The sequence below is a fragment of the Ictalurus furcatus genome, unplaced genomic scaffold, assembly GCF_023375685.1.
Source record: "Ictalurus furcatus strain D&B unplaced genomic scaffold, Billie_1.0 scf4, whole genome shotgun sequence".
NCBI classification, from domain to species: domain Eukaryota; kingdom Metazoa; phylum Chordata; class Actinopteri; order Siluriformes; family Ictaluridae; genus Ictalurus; species Ictalurus furcatus.
The window spans coordinates 17,261-38,046 of NW_026521053.1; the positions used below are offsets into that span (position 1 = coordinate 17,261).

The following is a 20,786-nucleotide window of genomic DNA, read 5'->3' on the forward strand; positions in this document are numbered from 1 at the left end:
CCTCTGTGCTGATGTCTTGGCTGTATCTGAAAACTTGTAGCTTTACCCCTGACTTTTACTGTGTTGACACTGGAGATTCCTTTCAGAAATGCTCCATTAATGTCTCCTAACATAAACCCACTAGGACTAAGATGATTTAAGCATTGTAGCACCAAACAAAGGTTTCAGTCACTTTTCTGTCTGTAAATTGTCCATCACTGTGTATGGGGCCATAGTCTTGTGTCCTTTATTCATCTCCGTAAATAGTCATCATATTAACCTGTTGACTGGTGTTTATCAGACAGGAGCCTGTGGTTTCCTACTCTGAACGCTGTTCGAGACATGTCGACTTCAGGAGGCCCCACTCCACCCTTCACCACCCTGTCAGTCACCCACCCAGCCAATCACATCACTCCTGTAGAGCTGCACCGACCAGAGAAACGCAACGCCATGAACTAGGCCTACTGGAGGTATGTTTTTCCATCAAATAAAGGACATAACTACTGGGTTTTCCAAAAGTCTCCATACCATAAGGACTATGTTTGCCAGTACCAGGTCGGTTGTGCCTTCGTCAGTGGACGTGCACTTCTCGGTTGGTCTGCAACACTTGCAGTCTTTTTGAATTTGTTAATAAGTTTGGAAACTGTGTTGTATGTTTGCTGTGTTCGCCATGTTTCCTGTTAGTCCATCGCAACCTTGCCACAGCTTCCTGATCCAGGCATGAGAATGATTTCAATACATTCTTCTCTTGTCAAAAGCATCCTTAAAGGCTATCTGGGGGGAAAAAATGAAAGTATGAAGAAAAAAAAAAACTTTTTTTGGAAGACATTTAGGGAAAAAAAAAAAAAAAGTGTTAATTTCCCCCATGTATAATTCTGCTTTGTTGCATTGGACGTCTTTGTTTTGTTATATAAGGCGTTGGCTTTATACTCCGTTATAGGCAACTTTGCATAATAACATCATTAGTGCTTTTTTCCCTACAGTGAAATGATCGAATGCTTTAATCAGATTGCTGAAGACTCAGAGTGCCGTGTGGTGGTGTTCTCGGGTGCAGGGAAAATCTTCACTGCAGGTACAGCAGTATGTCATTTTTTTTTTTCCAGAATTAGAAATATGCTTTAATTTTTATGTGGGTTTGCAGTGCTTTTACTCTCATAGCTGTTCATTATTATAATAAGCAATGGCTCCATGTGCTAAAACCACAACACTAAGTGAAGTTCATTTAATTTAACATTTTCCTTCCGGACCATGATGCAACACAGTTGTGTATTTGCACTTTATGTAGTCTTGCGTACTGTTCTGTGTGAGACGAGTGCAACACAATAAAAACACAAAACAGCAAATACACAGGACAGTAGCTACACAGGACATTGACTGTAACTGTAAGCTACTGTGTAATGTAGCAGCACATGTACTGCAGCAATACTGGCAGCAGAAATAGTTCCCTAGTATAAAGTGACTGATGCAGCTATGTAAAGTCTTACTGGGTTAGTGCGGTGTGCAGTGGTATGAGTCTTACTGGGTGAGGTGTTTGACTAGCCCAGGTGAGCACTGTAATCTGACTGTCTCAGGGAAGAAACTGTTGCAGAGTCTGCTGGTGGTGGCACGGACGCTCCTGTACCTTCTGCCGGATGGCAGGGGGGTGAATAGTCTGTGAAAGGGGTCCTCCACAATACTGGTCGCTTTGCGGATGCACCGGTAGTTGAAGGAGGTGTCTGGTGGGTAGAGAGACCCGATGATCTTTCCAGCTGTCCTCACAATTCGCTGTAGGGTCTTGCGGTTGGAGGCGGTGCAGTTCCCGTACTACACCGTGAGACAGCTGGTCAGGACGCTCTCGATTGTCCCACTGTCGAAGGAGCATATTATTCGAATATTCAGGTGTCTGGGTATTGATTGTACCCTTTATTGCCATGAAGTCAATGAGAAAATCTGGTCAGGTCTAGCAGAACAGTTACCCCAGACATTGTGTAAGTTATAGGTGTTCATTATTTATCATGATGATTAATTGATTTTAGTGACATGTTTTTTATTGCACTTTCACATTTAAGTTTTCTCATGCCACAATATAACACACAAGTAGGCATGAGAACTTGAGCTGGTCAATTATGACAGAATTTAGGAACATCGTGTGAGCCATGACATTAATTTATCTTCTGATTAACTAAATGTAATATTTTCAGTTCATTTTACAGACTGTATGCACAAAAACAACTGTGAACCTGTTTGAAGTCTGCTCCTCTTAAATATATTTAAAGCTACACTATTACACATTTTCCACTGTCATGGTTCTGGGCTGGAGTCAGTTCTCGAACCGCTCTGTGTGTATTGTGTAGATATCTGAATAATCTCATATAGGATGTGATTGGGTGAGTTCATTTACCTGTCAGATGCAAAGCGCTTTAGTTTAATGGTGTTCATTAGGGATGCTCCGATCAGGATTTTTACAGCTGAAACAGATCCAGATACCAATCTTTTTTATTTAAGCTTTAATCAGGAAGTCTGTCATAAACAGTTAAATGTAAGCTCTCTGCTCATGGTCACTGTTAACTGAATAAAATAATAGCAATGAGAAATACTGTTGGTTAATTGATAAATATACAGCATAAAATATTTATTTTAAAATATCTTGAACAATAAAGAGTCCTAATTAAGAGTAGACTAACACAAAAATGATCCATATTAGGAAAAAGGCTAATAGCTTTCTAAGGAAATAGTGATCTAAGGTTAAGGTCAAATTGATATTAAATGCAACCCATAGTAATTAAACATTATTTCATTTCTCATTTTATTTATATTTTATGAAGGTATTATAATATATATATATATATATATATATATATATATATATATATTAAATGATTTATTTTAACTAAGCACATTTTCTGTCTTTACATTTTAGTAGTTTTATTTTTGTTTCAGTTTTAGATCGTTTCCCCAGTACAGTGTCCATGTCTGCTGATAATATTGTGTTTTGGGGGGATAAATCAAAACATGGAAACTGGAGTTGACTTTTCTAGTGATATCTGGCAACCGTGAGTTTAAATGAAATGAATTAGAGTTAGTGAAGGAGAGCGGCAGTGTACTGTATGTTTACAGACGGAACAGTTCTACTCTTGATTATGATTGGTGAGGAATTATTTAATAAAGAAGTCTGAATTAAACCCACCTTGTAACGTTATTATTAATTTACTCCGCCCGAAGCCACTGTGTCTACACGAGCAGGTGAAAGTTCAGGTCATTTTGCGGGATCAATAAAAGATGGCGGTTGTGAGATCGGAGAGTTGAGAGAAGCAGATGATGTAGAGTCACTTCATCATAATGGCTTCTTTGCAGTATTTCCACACTTGTACAGTGGACTGAGGAGATGAAAAGCAGTGTGAAAGTAACTGTTGCGCGGTGTAGATGTATTTTGGACTTCCTGTAGTTTTTATTCCGTTTGTATTATACAACTCCGAACAGGTCACTTGCACCGGTGTGAATAAATATTTATTCACAGTCGCACAAAGTACTTTTCAGTCACAACGCGAGTGAAATGGTTGCACCGTAGAGCCCCGAGTTTATCTGCAAAGTTTTTTTCCCACTCAGCGTGATTAGGTTTAATGTCCCCGACAACCTCTGAAGTGCTATTTAGCATCGTGCTAATTTCATGATTTCCCCTCGCTCTGGAGCTCGAAGCGAAGCTAGCAACTCGAGGGCTGAAATGCTAATTCCGTTTCGGGGTTTTGGCACTACAAAATGACGTCATCCCTGCACCACTCTATGGGGATTGGCTGTAGTGTAGGAGCCACTTGATTTGATCTGCAGTGGAGTTTTCTGTGAGCGGAGGACGGAATTTAAATGTCAATATCGCAGTCGATCATGTTCATTTAATCGTGGGGAGTCAAAATCCTAATCGCGATCGATATTCGGTTAATTGTGCAGCCCTAATCTGCACTAAAGAAGTTTTGGGAGCAAGCAGTTCACATTTTCAACTATGAAGTCTGCAGGACAGACAAGTGCTACAGTGCATTTACAATCGCTCTCAGTATAGCTCCATTCAAATATTCAGTGACAATGGACACAAATCAGCCAGCTTGGGTTTGCAGATTGAGCTAATTTTAAACCAGACACTAGAGAGAGACATTAGCTGAGAGACATGAGGTCATTTCCAGTAAGGGAACATAGTGAGTATCGATGCTCCCTGGTTTTTGTGGTGCGTTCTGGGGATATTTTGGGAGCAAACGTTCCAGTGCACTGGAAGGATTTTGCAATTGAGACAACACTTAAAATGGCTGACTCCCTGGTCTCTTGAACCCATACCCTAAACTCAACAGGAAGTCAGCATTTTGATTTTTCTCTTAATTTTTTCCTCCGTTTTTTGCCATTTCCGGGCCTCGTACTTTAACGTACTCCTCCTGGAGCTTTCATCAGATCGGCATCACGTTCGGTCAGTCTCATCTACAGGCATTGACGATGCTAAATTGCGAAGCTTTTGAATTTTTGCTGCTCGCCGTGGGCGTGGCGCTCTCACAAATTTAGAAGTTTCACCATGAAAAAGGAAGTTGTTATAACTCAAACGTAGAATGTCCAATCTAGGGATGTCACGATACCAAAAATCTAGTAGTCGATACTAGCAAAAATACACGATACTCGATACCCCTTTGTGTATAAATAAATAATACTTTTAACTCCTTTATTTAAACACTTGAGCATTATAAAAAACAACAGTCACATAATATAAAAAGCAATTACAAAATAGATATATAATAAATATGTAGGCATAAAATGTTTTTTCTTCGAGATGTTCTGAAATGAGGTCTGGTTTCGGTGTATAGTTTGGGGATCTCTGTATACATGAAGTAATTTTTGCCTGGTATCTGGGGTTGAACCGCTGAAGCAGAGGGAGAGGGAGGGGGAGGGGGAGAGGGAGAGGGAGGGAGGAGCAATCACATTTTAGCCCAGAACCTTTAGCTTGCCTTTGCCAGGAGGTTCAGACTTGGCTTTCAACAAGATAAAGAGCCAAGCATACTTCCAAATGAACACCAAAATGCTTCAAGAAACTCAAAATCAGTGTTTTACAATGAGCTTAAAATGTCCTCCATGGTGGCATGGACCAGGACCCCTCGGTCTGCAGCATTACAGGAAGATTTCAGGTTAGACATCATGGGAAGAGTCTCGGTGCTGTTATTGTCTCTGGGGCAGACATCAGTTAACATTGTGACCCCTTCCCTGGAGAGAACAGCATTACAATTCTGAAAACAGTTTTTGTAAATAATCATTCACTACTTAAAGCATGTACCCGAGCTCCTGCTACGCAGTAACTAAAACTGTCTGCAACTCACGTGTTACTTCATTCTTTAGTTCCTTCTCTTAAGTGTAGAGCCTCTGTCAGTTTGTTTGTTAGTGTCTCTCATAAGAACTTCCCCAGAGTAGGACAACTGGCAAAACATTACTTGTGTATTCAAGCCACAAGCTCCCCCTCTGAGAGGGTTTTTAGTACAGGTGGCAACATTGTCACATGTAAAAGGGCATCTTTGAAGCCAGATAATGTAGACCAGCTTGTATTTCTTGCTAGAAACCTCTAGAGCCTGTCATAGGGTGTCATCAACCCCCAACAATGTCCCTGCCCTGAGCAACATGTGTTCTTGTTATTGCTCACACTTTTTCTGTTTTCTTCAGCAACTCTGAGCATTTTTCATAATTTTTTTATCCTGGCTGAAGCACTTTAATTTCAATCTATAAGAATAAAATAGTAATAAGTTAAAGATATTAATATTGACAAAGGTGAGAGATTTGTTTATTTGACAGTGATTTCACATTTCTTGCTTGTATGAAGGTTAAATTCAAAATAATTTTTTTAATTTCTAAATTATTATATAGTTTTATAGGAGGAGGTTTCATAGACTTGGCATTCATTTACAGAAGTTTGAAGGTACAGACATCTGTTGTGGGCGTCCTTGGCAGTTTTTCTGAGGATTTATATTGTTCTTATCGATATCGGAGTTATATCGTATCGACCGAAATTAAGCAATATATCGTGATATACATTTTGGCCATATCGTCCAGCCCTACATGAAGGATGACCATGACAGGGAGTTCTCCATTACCTGTCAGTGCAAATTTTCACCGTGCCTTCGTGTCCTGACCTGTTTCTGATTGAGAAAGTGTGCTGCATTATGAAGCGCAAAAGAGTGCAACCAAGGCACTGTATAGTTGCGCAGCTGAAGAAATCTATAACGGATGAATGGTAGAAAATCCCGCTTGTTAATAAAAGAAATGGTGATGTTACACAGTGTTAAACAACTTTTTAGGAGTTTGTTGCAGTCATCAGATTTGAAATGAGTGTGAATTCAATTTATTTTTTAAATATTCAAAGTACAACATCAAATAATGTGTTTTCAATATAGTACAGGGTGAATTGAATTTTCAAATGTCTCTTTGGTTTTGGGGTTTGTTTGTTTTGGTTTTTTTTGCATTTTCCATATTGTCCCAGCCTTTTTGGAATTGGGGTTATAGATAAAGAGAACCCAATTAAACTAATGAGACAAAAATATAATACTTCATCATTTATATATTGAGGGAAATGAACCAATATTACATATCTGTGAGTGGCAAAAGTATGTGAACCCTTGCTTTCAGGATATGGGGTGACCCCCTTGTGCAGCAATAACTGCAGCTAAACAGTTCCGGTAACTGTTGATCAGTCCTGCACATCGGCTTGGAGGAATTTTAGCTTCAACTCTGGGATGTTGGTGGGTTTCCTCACATGAACTGCATCCTTCAGGTCCTTCCACAACATTTCTAGTGGATTAAGGTCAGGACTTTGACTTGAACATTCCAAAACATTCACTTAATTCATTCTACCAAAAATGGTTAAAGAAGAAAAGTGTGTTTAAGGTTGTTTTCTTGCTGCATGACCCACTTTCTCTTGAGATTCAGGCAAATTAACTGCTAATCTTCGAGGTTCTTACTCTAAGGTTAGAAGTACAATATTTGTGCCACTCACAGATTTGTAATATTGCATCATTTTCCTCAATAAATAATTGACCAAGTATAATATTTCAGTCTAGTTTGTTTAATTGGGTTCTTGCCTACTTTTAGGACTTGTGTGGAAAATCTGATGTTTTAGGTCTCATTTATGCAGAAATATAGAAAACTTTCACATTTCAAGCTCCACTGTATCTGGTGTGCAGTGGCTTTGGTATCATGTACGTGTTGGGAGAAACAGTCTTCTTAGATTCACTCAATTCTGAATGTTCACACTTTAACTGTTCTTCCCCCCAGTTGTATAGTGAATATACAGCTTAATAGAATGATTAAAGATCTAGCAGCAAGGTCGTTTTCCCTATTTGGGGAAAACATTTATTATTAAAGTAGGGTTGAACGAAGTGCACTTCATTTGACTATTTATTGGAATTGTAACAAAATGTTAACTTTATCACTATTAGAAGACCGATTTGTGGTCTTATCCTCATTACAGGCACGGATGCTGATCACAGAGGAGAGCCTGATGACCACGATCGTCCGCACACTCCATGATCACCTGAGACATCCAGACCAGCAGGGACGATTTCAGTTTGAACTCTACAGTGCACAAAAGGTCTTTAAATTCCGCAGGGTCCAGAGTCTTATAGAAGACCTCAAGTACGGCTGGAAAAAAGCAGAATGTGTTACACTGTCTGTCAGAGAATATCATTATTAATGATAATTAATAGCTAATCATTCTCATTAAACTTTTTTTTTTAAACTCAGATATGTCCTGATTAGCCGTCCAACAGAGTGGACCGACAAGCTCAGGGAGAAGTTTCTGGAAGGACTTGATGCTTTCTTGGAGCTGCTCAAGTGCATGCAGTGTGTTTGTGTGTTTGTATAAGCCATGTTAACTTGCAGTTATAGATGTAATGATCATGTGGGGTGCAATATAGCCATGTTCTTTAATATCAGTAGTATAATGTGTGTTGGGGATTTGTGATTTCTGCAGGGTATGGACCCACACACATTCTCAGTGATGCAAGAGTGGTGTGCCAGTGATGTGAGTACTAACACACTCACCAGTACTAGTATATTACAATATGTGCACACTCTACAGGAGTTCTGGTAGTGCGACCATAGCAGCAAATGCACATATTATTCCTGCACAAACTAAAACCAACAAGATCTGTCTGAAGATCACAGGACTTTTGTCTTTGTCATGTCTTTGAGGTGTATGGAAATGATTGGCTCTGAGTAGGGATTTCTTGAAGGTCAAAGTTCTACATGTGGTTGTAAATTTAAATCTATATATGGAAGCCTTCAAATAAGAAGGAAGTATTCGACGTGCAGGAAGTGGACAAAATAACTAACAGTACATGAAAAAGCATCTTGACAAGCACAGCTATTGTGTATGGGTGAATCGTTGTGCCAGCTAACAGCATGCAGCCACTATAAAAATGGTCTGAAAATGATCCCTTAATGAGTTTTCAGAATTAACAGGCAACTGACAGAGCTCCAGTTCGGCTAAATAGTGGGTGTTGTAATTGCAGGTGCATCAGTCCCCAAAATTGGCTTGATGCGTTAGTCGGTGTTCCCGGTGTTACATGGTGTTCGGCCACACAGCGATTACATCACTTGCCCGCTGCGGCATTGCCCCTACTGTCATTTTGCTTTTTTCTAGTAATAAAAATCATTTAGTTCAGTTAGGACGCTGCAATTAAAAACTGAGCGCGTTTGCTCAATTCATCATGAGCCGAAGGGTCAGAGTCGCAGCACGGATCAGATTTCATTCATCACTTGACGAGATTGAGGCGAGCTCACTGATGACGGGATGGCGAAAGATTTAGGTTCAGGAGTTCTAGGTTTAATGTAAGTGAGACCTGAAAGGGAGCTGCAAATGGCCTCAGTGCTTTTGGTGCTCACAGTACAGTTGGACTCGAAAGTGGACCCAGTTCTGTTTCTGGAAATTTTAGTGTTGATGAGATCTCTGATCATTTGGTGTTCACACTAACTCTTTTCCCATAGTTTAATAGTGACTATGCCATTCAAGATGGTTGCTTTACACGATACAGTCATTTGGCTGAAATGCTATGATAATTGCTATTACCACAGTGGCTCTGTTAGCTTATGTCATGTTGCTAAACAAAATGCTGACATTATTGTAGGACCACATGATCCCAAAATAAAAAATTTGAGTTGTTGTTCTGTTAGGTAACAGAAAACTGTAGCTATACATGTACATCAACTCTCAAGTTCTTTATCTACTGTATGAAGCAAACGTGAAGCAGACCGAGACTACTTTGTTTTCACAATGCACAAATCAATCAAAACCACAGAAGGTGGCCTGAGTATGGTTCATTTGTGGGTCCTTTTAGGGGGGGTCTGAGATCACTTGAATGTTCACATATATACACCTTATATAGGCCCGAGACCGCTTTGAGTGCTCAAATGAACTAGGTGTGTAAACGCCGTTAATGTTTCAAAATCAAGGAAGAGTATATCAAACATGGACAAAAGGGTTCAGCAAAGAGGAACAGTGGTCGCAAGTCAAAGCTACTGACGAAGCTATCGTCCGTAGCTATGGACGAACATAGTAAAGCTATTAAATGAACATGTCCATGAACTAGGCTCAGCAAATCTGTGCATTATGAGCTTTGCAAAACCAGGGCTGCCATTCAGAAACCTTTTGCATCAAATGTCAATGCATGAAGAATCATAACCTGGTGTAAAGAACTCAAAACTTAGACTCATGAGAAATTGGAAATAATTGTTCAAGACCAGATGAAATGTATGCTACAAACACTTCATGATGATAATCCCATGTCACATGATTGTACTACCCTTGTATAAAACTGGTTTGGTGAACACTAACACAGTGGTTTCCTAAATCACCAGGTTTAAACATCATTGACCCTTTTATGGGAGTATCTGGAATGCAGACTCAGTAGATGTCCGTCTCCTTTATCTCTTAACGAACGGAGGGGTTTTCCTGGTGAAGAATGAAGAACATCCCAACACAATGCACTCAGGACTTGCGTGACGGCATTCCAAGAATTTTTCAAGCTGTTCTGGAGTCAAAGGGCTGCATGTAATCCTTATTAGGTCCTTAAATATTGTACCGATTAATATCGTTACAAGTTTCTTTTTTTACGACACCCTGTATGTGTGCATGTATGTTGTAGCCTGAAGTGATTTCTGACAAGATTTCTAGGTCATATGTAAATATTTATTATATTTATTGCTGGCTGCCTCACCTACGCTAACCTGAATTTCTGAGAGGATATAACGGCAACTTATAATAGCTGCCTTGAGCTAACAGAACAGGAGATCTGAATGCAGTCATAAAACTACTTTTCAGTGGCCAGGTACCTACTCCAACATCTGATGTGTGCATGACCTTGAGTTTATCAATCAAAGACGCACCCTGCAATTTGCCTTTTGCATAAGGACTGTCCATGCTGAGCCTGTTATGTGCTATATATTTGCAGGAGTGGGTGCTAATTGAAGCCTGTAAGAAGTGCCTAACAGTTCTGACTCACTGCCACAGCGGTTTTACTGATGGAGAACAACCCATCACTCTTAGTATGTGTGGACACTCAGTGGACACCATCCGCTGCTGTGTCTCACAACAGAAAGTCTCCTGCTACGCAGTAACTAAAACTGTCTGCAACTCACGTGTTACTTCATTCTTTAGTTCCTTCTCTTAAGTGTAGAGCCTCTGTCAGATTGTGTGATTGATAAAGAAAAGCACATAAATGACAAAATACCAGTTTGAGTGCCTAGTGGTCTAATCAGGAAATGCTCTTTGGAAGCTCAATATATGCACTTATCCATTTGCATTTTGATTCGGCTGTTAGTGCTGAGGATGTCCTTAAGGTGATGTGCTGCTTTTGGCAGATGTAGTAATTCTCTTTAGTCACATGAGCACTAATGGTTTTTCTAAATTTTTATGTTGTTATGTTGGATACAGGCAGAGGAAGCTCAGCGAAAGCTTAAGAGACAGAATGGAGAGGACCCAGGTAAGCTATTTCTTCAGTGATTGTAGTCATATCTGAAAATGATTGGTCAGTTGAATGCAGATTGCTGAAGTGTGAGTGTCTGTGTGTCGTAGCCCTGCCTCCATTCTGCCCACTGTGTGCCAGCTTGGTAAACATTCTGCAGTGTGACGTGCTGCTTGGCATGCTGGGAGCTGTGCTGCAGTGGGCTATGGAGCCCAGTGGAGGACACTGGTCTGAGTCCATGCTGCAGAGGGTAAATGTTTGGATGTTTTGTTAAAATGACATGATAGTGTAGTAAATTCAACAAAATGAAGCCCCCGCAACACTCCAAGCATCCTGGCTCTGTTAGAGACCTTGCAGTGCGCGCCTCACTTGGAAGTGCACAAAGACATGATTCGCTGGATCCTTAAAGTGAAATTACATCTTGATTATGTTTGCAATGTGCCTTTCTCTCTCTATGCGTGCACCTAATATGTCCACCAGGTGGCAGCCTAGCATGTTTTGCAATTCGCTCACTGAAGGTAGGCGCAACATACAAAAGATGAGCGTTTTTACCATGAAGTTTAAAGCAGTGCTGCATCCTCAAGACCTGTTTGAAATCCAAGCAGTGCAACACTGCTCAAGGTGGCGTGGCCGGTAGGCAAAGCAGCACCTCTCACCATGGTGAAGCACAAATGCTTCACTGTCACAAAGCGGTTTTGCTGCTGATCATCTGTAGGTGGCCCTAGGGGTGTTTTGATGTGGCTTATTGTGCGTGTTACTTAAAAGCTGTATGTCAACATGAATATTTAAATGACCTGTAAGGATTGCTTACTACACAAACTGAACTTCCATGCACTGTGATGTGTGCATTTTATTTTCCATATAGTGAAAACTGTCAGGACACCTGCACCAGGCAGAACATGTACATATAAAGGCCATGGTGTAGGCCAAGGCTAATGATGTATTGTAGTATGTACTTTGAAGAGAAACAGGCAAATTAAATGTTAGTAATCTTATGTTAGTAAGCTTAAATCTACGTGTGTGTGTGTGTGTGTGTGTGTTGCAGACTGTGTGGGACAAAGACAAAGCGGAGAGAAAAAGGAAAGCTGAACTGTGCTGGAAAAAGACCATGGCTCAAACATTAGAGAGCCAGAGTCATTTTATCAATAAGTACATAGATCTGCTCACGCAGGATTCAGAGGATCTGGACGCCTCAGCCTCTACATCAGCAGAGCATAGGTACCTAAGCATGCTCGTAGTGACGCAGTGTTCTTAATAAGTCAACTTGTATTGTATTCTCAATATCCAGTTAGTACATTTATGTCAGTAAATGCATGCATCAACACTTCCTTGACTTTGCTGAGCAGTTGTCTGTTCTTTGTCCTAAAAGTTCTTGCATATAATGGTGGTCTTCACATAACATAAGTAAATTCCCATCCTTAAACTCTTTATCTTGCATATTCATTTAGAGCATTTCTGTTGGGGTAAATGAGTAGAGAGGATCCTAGGCCATTTTTAGCAATTTCCTGGTGATTAAAAAAGATGAACCCATTTATTCAACATTGATTATTTTAACAAATTCAGAGGTACCTTAACATAAAATTAAGGTTATAGTGTACTTGTAACCATCCGTCTCTGCTTGGTACAGCCCCAGTTCATGTGACAGTGCTCTGGTGTGTGTGGGACCTCGTCGTTGGCGTGCCAGAGGAGGAGAGGAGGCAGATGGAGATGTGTATCCTGTGTCACGAAGCGCAGGAGATCCTACCTGATGGCACCGCCATGGTGCTCGCTGCCTTTGTCCAACGCTCTACGGTCATGTCCAAGAACCGCAAAAGACCCCCTCACAATCCAAGTAAGGTTATGGTTTACAGTGTGCAAGTCAAGTAATTGGATAGGTTTGAGTAGCCAGTGTGCTTATTTCTGGAGGATACATGTGTGTTACAGAGAGCTATGATCCCCTCTTCATGCACCCTGACCTGTCCTTTGGTACCCATACCGGCAGCTGTGGCCACATCATGCACTCTCACTGCTGGCAGAGGTGAGGAGTTGGGCAAAATGTTACTTCTAGACAGCCTTCTACTTAATCCCAAATAAAAAGTTTTGCTGCTTTCAAATGTTTGTGGATATAGGCAATAGAATCAGCAGCTAACAGTAAATAGTTTGTCTAGAAAATAATTACCTTTATATGAGCAATTAGAATAAATTCGCTAATACTAATCAATCAGTCTGGATGTTTTGTGACTGAAAAGTCAAAAACCTAATCTGTGATGTACAGGAAAGTCTTCATGGATGTGTGGTGATCGATAAGATGTAGATCCAAATTGGATGTGTTTGGCTTAAATATGCCATCTGCAGATTTTTTTTTTTTTTTTTTGACCCAATACAGTGAGCTGATCATCTGCACAAAGCATGAAACGAAGCTTACTATGTGCACTTGACTGTTTTTCACTGTCTTAGATCAAGCCAGTGTTACTTTCAAAGTCTGTAAACTTATTGCGCCTCATGGGGAAGCAAAGAACGTTAACCTGATCTGACCTTAGGAGTAAGTGCAGTGAGTATCAAAAGCTAAAGAAATCAGGTGATGGAACTTGTTACGCTTGGTAATCAGCAATGCTCGGTTGTTGAGGACGTCAGATTCCGCCGTGTGCTGTGCGCTTCCCAATCAAAAATACTTTTCATATGTTCCCGTTCTTCAATGGAGGGGAGTGCTGTCCAACAGTTTACACTCCTGAAGAATGTTACCTCGGAGAGCTTTACAAGCAGTATATGTGTTCCCACGTCAATCCTACATCCATGTCAAGCTTAACAGCTCAGTGGATCAGTTTGCTTGTCACTGCTTAATAGATCTGACCAGTTCGGTCATTTCTGTGATTGCATGGTACATATAAAGCTTATGGAAATTTGACATGTTGTCAAATAATGGTCTCTTAATCTTCGAGTTATTTTCTCTTACAGATACTTTGAGACACTCCAGAGTCAGGATGCGCAGTGGCTGCATGAGCAAACCAGTTACGATGTAGAGAATGGGGAGTACTTGTGTCCACTCTGTAAGTGTCGCAGTAACACAGTCATTCCTCTCCTGCCCCTCACTGAGACCACCTGCAGGTACTCACATACAAACTTGTGCTTGTGATTATTCTAAGTGGAGTTGCTCTGAATCCGGACCGCTTAATATTTAACCATTGCATTGGCGAATTAGTTGTAGTGGCTCTGTAACCAATGCAAACTTGCCTATGAAATGCCATGGAAGGGTACAGAATGACACTGTAACAGTGCATACCCCATTCCATTATTCCTCTTATTTATTTATATATTTTATAGCAAGGTTATTGATCTCAGGCGCACGGTGCCTTAGTGGTTAGCACGTTCGCCTCACACCGCCAGGGGCCGGGTTTGATTCCCGCGGCTCTGTGTGTGCGGAGTTTGCATGTTCTCCCCGTGCTGCGGGGGTTTCCTCCGGGTACCCCGGTTTACCCGGTGCCCTGGTACCTCCCCCAGTCCAAAGGCATGCATGGTAGGCTGATTGGCGTGTCTAAAGTGTCCGTAGTGTATGAATGGGTGTGTGAATATGTGTGTGATTGTGTGCCCTGCGATGGACTGGCACCCTGTCCAGGGTGTACCCCGCCTTGTGCTTGATGCTCCCTGGGATAGGCTCCAGGTTCCCCATGACCCTGAAAAGGAGTAAGCGGTTGAAGATGGATGGATGGATGGGAATTGATATCTGTAGCTGAATTGCCATGTTGAGATCAGAGTATAGAATTTCTGCTTATGTAAGATGGCTAATCCACTGCTGTTGCATGATATTTAGTCACACTGACTCAGTTTATTACAGTAAATTTGCCAGTTGTCCCATTGAGTTTGACATTTTCTCTGGTTAAATAGTAAAATGCATGCATGTTTGTAGTTACAGCAATAGTGAGCAGCCAGGTCTGGCTCATTGGCTGAATACAACGTATACAAGCAGATCAGAGCCTTGCACTCTGCTCATAAGAGAGCCAAGCCAACAAGTGAGTCTCATCATATATAGTGCGTGTGCTCCTTATTTGTGTGTGTATGTGTGCACATGCAGTCATATTGTGGTGTTTGTCTTTTAGATGCTGGTGAGACAGAGACTGTGGAGGACTCTCCTCCTCCTGAGAGTTTCAGGCTGGACCACACACCAGTGTAAGCATACCCACTGTTTCCTTTCACAACTGCGTATCTGAGCGTGTCTTTAACACTGATCTGTGATGTGTTTTGATAGCACCCCTTATTCAAGCTCCATAAGGGAGATGCTGATGACATTTGGGACCGCCACTTATAAAGTTGGCCTTAAGGTGCACCCTAATGAGCAGGACCCCTGTGTGCCTATCATGTGCTGGGGCAGCTGTTCTTACACCATCCAGTCTATAGGTCAGTCTGCACCCATTTCTTACAGACTAAGAATTCATGTATAAGATTTACAATATTCACTGACCTGTGTTAAAGGGTAGTTAGTAAAAATGTTGTTCTTTTTGGTAAAGAACATTATGATACGCATTTGTTGTTTTTCTGTGCTTGTATTTTGTACAGAGAGATTATTGGTAGATGAGGAGAAGCCTCTGTTTGGAAGTTTACCCTGTAGACAGGTATGACAACCCAACTTATTGTCATATCTCAGCCCAGCCAGGACTCGGTTTCCCGAGAAGCAACACCCACTTCTAACATGGCCGCTGAGGACTACACTTCCCACACGCATGCGCTCACCTCCCCGGAGTTCTGATCACACACACCTGCAGCCAATCACCTTGTCCACTCACCACGGCTTATTAAGAGACTTTGGATACAGAGACACTTTGTGAAGTAAACGTTCAGCAGACTAGTTTCTCTGTCGTTCTCCAAGCGTTACCTACTGTCTTTATTCCATAAGTGACTTTGGCCTTTGCTTACGTCCCCGACCACGATTTCTGCCTTGCCCCGTTTGTTTTGTTTGCATGATCGCCTGACCCTCGCTTGCTTCTTGACTACGGACTGTGCTCACCCCTCTGGATTATTCTGCCTGAACCTGCCGCCCGCTTCTGCTTCTGTATTCCCCACGGTACGTGACACTTATCAAGCCAGAATGAATTCTTCTTTCGAGGGATGTGTGATGATGTAATAAATTCTGTATCAGAGGTATTGTTAGTGCTGTTAAAATACTCGACGAAGCACTGTTTGCTTGCAGGATGTAGTAGTTAATTGTACACTAGAATAAATTCTTCCGATGATTTGATTTGCTTTTCACTTGTAATTCTAAATATAAAAGCATATATATATATATATATATATATATATATATATATATATATATATATATATATATATATATATATAAATAGACTGCATCTCTCAGATCATTATTCAAGCTTCTGAGCATCATTCACACTCTAAAGATATCTAGAAGATTGCTCAGTTATGTTCGGGGTTCATTTTGGTAGCATTACTAAATATTCTGAATCACGAATATCTGCAGGTATTATGTTCTCCTTCCTCAGTTCTAATTCCTTCTATATCCTGTAATATTTATCCATATTTTGTATCCTAAATAATAAAAAATAGAAGGGTCATAAAACGTGCCCTTGTTTAGGAGACTATTTGAGTTCCCTGGCTCAGTTTGGCTCTGCATGCTGAGTCTCCTCTCTCTCCTCTGTGCAAAATCACTTCATGCGACTGTTGGCAGGTATATTTATTTCATTATTTATTTTTCTCTCACTTGTAGTTTTTTAGTTCTTTAACTGTGTGTGCGTGCGTGCTCCGCGCAGCACTTGTTCTTGCTCCCCAGGTGGAAAGTTCCCCCTGCATTCTGGATGTGGACATGTTCCACTCAGTGGTGAGCTGACAAGCTTGTTAAATGATACTTTAGGCACTATTAAATGTATATTAGCATCAGATTAGAGTATCATTGTTGTCCAGAATCTAAACCTGTCTATCTAACAGGTCATTGTCTGTGGTTTCTTTGGCTGTAGTCTCTGAATCATGTTTTGTGTTTGTATGTCAGGGGAGTCTGGTGCTGTCCTATTCAGCATTGCACTGCTTAGACTCCTCAGGGCTGAAATGATCCTCTCCACATTCAAGTATTTCTAATTGTGGTTACACTTTAGAAATAAAAGCGTGTTACTGTGAAGATGTCAAACTCTTTCCTGTTTTAAATCCTGAGGTAAGTTTAGCTGAAGCTGTGTGGCAGAATCCCAAATGCATCTCAGCTGTCCTTCATAAAGTGTTAGTATTTTACTGTCCTGTTTAAGGACACTACATATACTGTTTGTTAGTATTTTACTGTCCTGTTCTTACTTGTATCTACTCTATGGGTCAATATCGTACACTCATATAATTGTCAAATTATTAGAGATCAATGGCTTCAATATGTGAAGGGGAACATATTGTTAACATAAAATGATATCTAATTCCTTTAATGCAAATAGGTTGAGTACAAAGCCACCTACTAAGCCACTGCAGTGGAACTTAATGGTGGCCACACAAAATATTGACACTCTGGGCCCAATTTGGACATTTACACTTAGTGGTGTACTCACTTTTGTTGCCAGCAGTTTAGGCATTAATGGCTGTGTGTTGAGTTATTTCGAGGTGACAGCAAATTTACACTGTTACACAAGCTGTACACTCACTACTTTATGTTGTAGCAAAGTGTCATTTCTTCAGTGCTGTCACATGAAAAGATATGATCAAATATTTACAAAAATGTGAAGGGTGTACTCACTTTTGTGAGATACTGTATTTCTCATGGACTCATAGGGGTGCCAATAATTGTCACTCTTGACCTCATACTAACATACGGACTAAGAATAGAAAAAATTATCATTTTTCCGCAGTCTGAAGTTGTCTCAGACCATTATCTTATCTCGTTCATAATACGAATTGATCATAATATTTCCACCTCGCCTCGCTACCGCGTAAAACGTACCTACACATCAGCTACTGCACCGAGCTTCATAAATAACCTCGCAGAAACATCAATTAGATTTGGATCACCGTCAGATCCCATAGAACTCGATCAGGCGACTGAAAGCTTGGAGTCAACACTCCGCTACATGCTAGATAGAGTGGCTCCACTCAAAAGGAAAATAATTAGAGAAAAAAAATGAGCACCCTGGTATAACGATCAAACGCGAACCTTAAAACAGACAACTCGACAATTAGAACGTAAATGGCGTCAAACCAAACTGGTGATATTTCAAACAGCATGGAAGGAGAGCCTACTGAAATATAGAAAATCTCTTGGCAATGGTAGAAAAATCTATTTCTCCACCTTAATAGGAGACAACAAAAACAATTCTAGATTCCTTTTCAACACAGTAGCAAAATTAACTAGGAATGAAACCACTACAGAGAGAAACACTCAATCACAATCATTACATAGCAGTGAAGATTTCATGAAATTTTTCATTGATAAGGTTGAAAATATTAGACGTGAAATACAGGCCATTAAATTAAAACCGGACAGTACTGTAACAAACCCATTACATGACAATGTAGCAATATCAGATCAATGTTTAGAGTGCTTTGCTCCACTTAGAGAGACTGAACTAGCTTCATTAATCTCTTCAGCCAATTCATCAACTTGCATACTAGATCCCGTACCTACATGTTTGTTTAAACAGATTTGTCCAGGAGTAATTGAACCACTTTTAAATATAATCAGTTCTTCCCTAAGCACTGGCTATGTACCTAAATCACTTAAATTAGCAGTTATTAAACCCTTGATTAAAAAACCTGATCTTGACCCGTCTCAATTGTCCAGCTATAGACCAATATCAAATCTCCCCTTTACCTCTAAGATTTTAGAAAAGGTTGTAGCAAAGCAGTTATGCTCGTACTTAGATAGGAATAACATTCATGAAATGTATCAGTCAGGGTTTAGACCTCATCATAGCACAGAGACAGCATTAGTTAAAGTAGTAAATGACCTTCTACTGACCTACGATCAGGGTTGTGTCTCGCTGCTTGTGTTACTCGACCTTAGTGCAGCTTTTGATACTATAGATCACACTATTCTCCTTGATAGATTAGAAAATGTTGTTGGTATTAAGGGAACAGTCCTCTCCTGGCTCAGGTCTTATCTGACCGATCGTTATCAGTTCGTAGATGTAATGGTGATTTCTCCATGTGTACTGAGGTTACTTTTGGAGTTCCGCAGGGTTCTGTTTTAGGCCCACTGCTTTTTACTTTATATATGCTACCTCTAGGTCGAATTATTCGTAAACATGGAATTAGCTTCCACTGTTATGCTGATGATAGACAGCTGTATGTTTCAGCGAAGCCAGAGGACAGACAGAAGCTTAGTAAAGTTGAGGAATGTGTAAAGGACATTAGACGTTGGATGTTAACTAACTTCCTTCTACTTAATTCTGATAAAACAGAAATACTTTTATCAGGCCCACGTGTAGCTAGAAGTAATCTTTCTGATCACATGGTTACTCTGGATGGTCTTTCTGTTTCATCATGTGCAGCAGTTAAAGACCTTGGAGTGATTATTGACTCCAGCCTATCATTTGATGCTCATGTAGATAATATTACTAGGATAGCTTTCTTTCATCTCAGAAATATTTCTAAGATAAGAAATATATTGTCACTACATGATGCAGAAATACTTATATAATTCATATAATAATAATTCATGCATTCGTCATGCATTCGTCACCTCTAGATTAGATTACTGTAATGCCTTACTGTCTGGATGTTCCAGTAGGAATATAAATAAGCTCCAGTTAGTCCAGAATGCAGCTGCTAGAGTCCTAACTAGAACTAGAAGATACGACCATATCACACCGATATTATCAATACTGCATTGGCTCCCAGTAAAATCTCGCATTAACTATAAAATACTTTTATTAGCCTATAAAGCACTAAATGGTCTCGCGCCACAATATCTAAGCGACCTTTTGGTTTTATATGATCCGCCACGACTACTTAGATCAAAAGGTGCAGGCTATTTGACGGTACCTCGAATAGTGAAGGCTACAGCAGGGGGAAGAGCTTTCTCTTATAGAGCCCCACAGTTATGGAACAGTCTTCCTATTAGTGTTCGGGACTCAGACACAGTCTCAGTGTTTAAGTCTAGGCTTAAAACGTATTTGTTTATTCAAGCCTACCCTGACTAGATTCTGTTCTACTACTTCGCAGTCATAATTATCTTTTTTCTCCCTCTCTCCTTTCGCCGAGCCCCACACGAATTTATGGAGATACTAGAGATCCAGGTCCTTTCTGCCTCTGGATGGAGCTCAAATCTTCTCTAATTCCAGACTGCTGGGACTACGGCTGCTCCTAAGGCCATACAGACTTCATATAAATCCATAATGAACTGTTTCACACTAACTGTTGTTACCCAGATGAGGATGGGTTCCCTTCTGAGTCGGGTTCCTCTCAAGGTTTCTTCCTCTTAAAACATCTTAGGGAGTTTTTCCTTGCCACCGTCGCCACTCAGTAGCTTGCTCAGTTGGGATAAATTTGCACCTTTAATATCTGTATACCATGTTGATATTTCTGTAAAGCAGCTTTGAGACAATGTCTATTGTAAAAAGCGCTATACAAAAAAAAAAAAAAAAAAAATTGTTGTGCACCCATGTAACATTTTTTTAATAAACCTGTTTGCAATTGTTTATCCATGAGAGCAGAGTATTTTTGTGAATTTTTTGAACAAAAGGTTTTGTTCTTTGCTCATATTTACCAAGGGTGCCAATATTAGTGGAGGACACTGTACATGTTGTCACTCTCGGGTGGAAACCTCACATGACAAACTGTTACTTTTCAGGAAAAAAAAAACCTGTATGTTGTGCAGTGAACTGTTACAGTTGGAAGTGTGGCTGTACATAAAAAAAAATGTTTAAATGACATTAATGTTAGATTAAAAAAGCCTTTACA

At 40.3% G+C, this 20,786-nt stretch overlaps 1 pseudogene; it reads left to right on the plus strand.

Moving 5' to 3' along the window:
* The first annotated feature begins 321 nt into the window (after positions 1 to 321).
* On the plus strand, positions 322 to 20,484 carry LOC128604873 (E3 ubiquitin-protein ligase UBR2-like; annotated as a pseudogene).
* The last annotated feature ends 302 nt before the right edge of the window (positions 20,485 to 20,786 follow it).